Below are 4053 nucleotides of genomic sequence, written 5' to 3'. Positions count from 1 at the left end.
CATATAGTATCACATTACTATACATTATTATTATAATATCATATTGCTATACATTATAATACTATATTATAATACTATATTATTATATGATATAACACAATATATTATATCACAAATAATATCTTTATATGTGTATGTTACTGAAATCTGTAAAACAAAAATAAGAACGAGCATTTCTATGTATGGACGCCGGTTATTACGTAAAATGCACATAGGGATGGGGAAGGCAGATAAGTAAGGGAATGAACCTGATAAAATATAGTCGATATATATTTTATACAACTCGCAATTGCCCTTCGGTAACATCATGTTTCATTACGCTTTTCCATCTCATAAATTTTCCATCAAACGTGACGATAATTATATTCGTTATCGTAATTCCAATAATTAACCAAAATACAAGCCTCGCTTTTTCGCGGTGAATATGATCAATTGGATTATTATTTGCCTCGAATGGTTAATATTTTTGATATTTTATTGTTCAACGAGTTAATTACATTCTCGGATAAAATGTTTAAATAGAAATATGACATTTGAAATAATTTGAAAACATTTTGTTACATTTTTGCAAATATGTTCGTATGCAAAAGTTACTCGCAATAAAACTAAAAGTACTACAATAAAACGTAATTGGAAACTTCTTGTTACCTTAAATAAATTAGTAAATATTTAGATTATATATTTTTCATTTTCATTTTATATATTTTTCATAAAATTTACTTTTTTAGTGCTATAAAATAGCTTTAAATAAATCAGTAATAAATAAATTATAAAATATCTTAAAATTATAAATTACCTTAAATATTTGGATTATAATTTCATAAAATTTGCTTTTAGTCACGTAAAAAGGTGCTACAAAATTATCATACTCTCATAAAATTAATAATTTAATAATTTTTACATGACGGACGTTTATATTATGAACGAAAACATATTTGCGTCAAATCATTATTTCAAAGTTGTTTACGAAGTGCACACTTTATATTTCTTTGATTTCAAATGTTGGTAATTTCTCAATCAACAATATAATAACAGTATAAATCCATTTCTTGATTGCTTTGAAAATAATTTCCCCTATTGTTATAAATTCAATAATATAATAATAACAATAAACGTAATATACATAAATTCCTAACCTTTTCTAAATAAAGGACGCATATTAAATTAATTTTTAGTTAATTAGTTTAATTACAATAATTAGTTTGATCAATCAGTTAAATTTAAGTTTAATCAATTAGTTTAATGAATTGGTTAAAATTAAATTTAAAAGATTCAACTTTTTCTTTCGAATAATTTGATTGATTAAAATTAAATTAAAATAATTTAATCACATGAGAGCGAAAGATAGAACTGATACATTCACCGAGCGATTGTCTTTGCGTTTATTATTTAATTTGATAATTACAATGAAAATATGCTTAGACATTACAATTTTCTCTCATTTATATTACAAGATATGGCTACATATCGCAGAATTCGTTTTCTTAATTCGTTTTGTTTTAACCATATTATCTAATTATACTCTAAATGTTTTGCGATATCGAGAAGGATTCGCATTAGAATCGAAACGTCTATTAATGTATTGTATTGAAAAAAAAAATTCATTGTACGCGTACATCCTGTGCTCTCATAAGCATTATCATTCTTTCATTTAAAATAATTTACTTACAGAATTGGATATATAAATTCACACTGCGAAATAGTATTAAGCACCAATATTTATCAACATTTTTCTACTTTTGTTGTGTTATTTACAATATTGTCACATTATTATTATATTACTTAATAACTTAATTTAATTCTTTCATGTTATTTTAATTCTCTAACGTCATTTTATTGTTATTTAATAAACTTAATTTAATTCTGTTTAGATTTCATTTTCTGCTTTTTCCATAAAGAGTATATAGTCAACGTCTATACATATATAAGCGGATACCAGTTTATAATTGGCAATACATATCCTAAAATTTCAGTTAATCCAGATACAGATCTAATCTCCTCCTAGTATGCTTACTAATTGAGTAATTTAACATCAACAAAGCTTATGTATTTGTCTATTTAACTATCTATTATACGTTATAATTATTCAAGCAATTAAAATTAGATTCTCTATGAAATGATACGAATTTCAAATTAGATTCGTTGAATAAATGTTAAAAAATTAGTGACGTGGGCTATGTTTGATTAGAGCTATTCGCGAAATTTCTAGCGACGCGAGGACTAGCGCATGTAATAATTAATTACGTTAGCTGCAATCAGTTCGTTAATCAACGCTCTCTACTGTCATTCCCGTCCGACCGCGCCTCCTGACGGCGGGAACTGTTGAATGATCTCTCGATTGCCAATTCGTTTAATCACATCGCCGGCCTCTCACTCGCGCACGTGCATTAAACCTCAATGACTAGGTTCGATTAATTATGATCAGACTGACGTTGACGTGTGACGTATAGATGAATAATCCAGATATGGCCATTTCGCATAAATTGTAAATCGAAAAAATTCTCAGTTCTGTTCAAGAAATTGCAGTGTCTCATGTTATACCCTGAGAAAAGTAGTTTGGTTGGATTGAACAGTAATTCTGATGGAAAATGGACGAATCAGAATTTTCTGGTTATGTCTATTAAAATTCTAGTTGAGATAATTAGAATTCTGATTAATATAATTATTCTGGTAAAAATAAGAATTCTTATTAGACTAGTAGATTTTACTAGAAATATTATATCAATCAGAATTCCAGTTATCTCAATTAGAATTCTAATAAATTTAACCAAAAATTTCTGATTCATCCATTTTCAATTACAAATGTTTTTCAGTGTATGTAATAAATTCTTTCGGACAAGTTACATACTGCTTATTTTTTATTTTGAAATTTTTTCAACAAACTATTTGTAGATATTAGTTTTTAGATTATAATAATCGATCAAAAATGAAAAATATTTTTTGCATACGAAAAATCGAAAATATGTAACTGAATAATAAAATTATATTTCCTTTACTTAATTTTACATAAAATTTAATTTTCGATAATATTAAACAATTCTTTCATACAAATTCAAAATTATGTATTGATATACAATTTCTATTTTAAATATTTTTCTATTTAAATATTTTTCTATTTAAATATTTTTTTCACATTAAACTATACAGACTTCTTCAATTAAAACATCAGTAATTTTTAGACAATAAATAATTCAAAAAGAAAACATTCTTCGGATATCAAATATATGAAAATTAAATAATAAGATAAAAAGTAAGACACTGAATAATAATACAAACGTGTATTTCCGTTACTTAATTTCATGTGAGTTTCATTTTTTCGGAGTTTTAATTAATGATATTATAAATGTTAATGAACTAAAATAAATTTACGTAAATCTCAAATAGAATTCAATTTACGTAAAATTCAATCTCAGAATTCAAGAAATTAATTATTGAAATGAAGATTGACAATTCTGGAACACTTCGTGTCCTAAAATAGTTCTTTTACATGAGATGTATCGGAGCAAGAAGACATTTTGGACAAAGTTGTGCATTATAGAGTGAGGAAAGTTATATATGGATAGTTTAGAATAATAATATTACGGTAGACGACGAAAGTATGCGAGATTTCAGCGAGGCGATGACGCGTTACACCAAGACAAGGCAGTGTAATTTTATTGAACCCGGTTTAATTACGCGCCGGATGCAGCTCAAAGTTTCGCGTTAACTTGTCATAAAGAGCTGATATACGACACCAGATGTAATTAATAATTAGGTAGCAGCTTGTGGGGAGAGCGGCTTCCAGTTGAATTCCATTTTTAAACTGCATTTCACAGTACATGGAATATATATCTCTCGTTGCATTCGTGGCTCGTTCATTTTGCAATTTGTTTCATAAAAACAGTAATTCCTCTTTATGGAAAGGCAATGTCAAGCGTCTTTGAGATATCTAGAAATTTCGTACATATTTGCATAATTCCCGTCTCGGATTCAAACAATTTTAATCTCTTTAAGATTTCTATGACATACGGAGTATCCCTAATTGTTATTATTTTATTATAGAATCGATTTGCC

General features: G+C 26.6%; 1 protein-coding gene across 1 annotated transcript in view; it reads right to left on the bottom strand.

Annotated features, from left to right (window-relative positions):
• Window positions 1-4053, bottom strand: part of LOC108687935 (proteoglycan Cow) — a 145478-nt gene that overhangs the window by 6459 nt on the left and 134966 nt on the right. The window lies entirely within an intron of this gene.

The sequence above is a fragment of the Atta colombica genome, unplaced genomic scaffold, assembly GCF_001594045.1.
Source record: "Atta colombica isolate Treedump-2 unplaced genomic scaffold, Acol1.0 scaffold220, whole genome shotgun sequence".
Classification (NCBI taxonomy): Eukaryota; Metazoa; Arthropoda; class Insecta; order Hymenoptera; family Formicidae; genus Atta; species Atta colombica.
The sequence above is the reverse complement of the archived record's forward strand: the minus strand, read 5'-3'. Positions and strand labels throughout refer to the sequence as shown.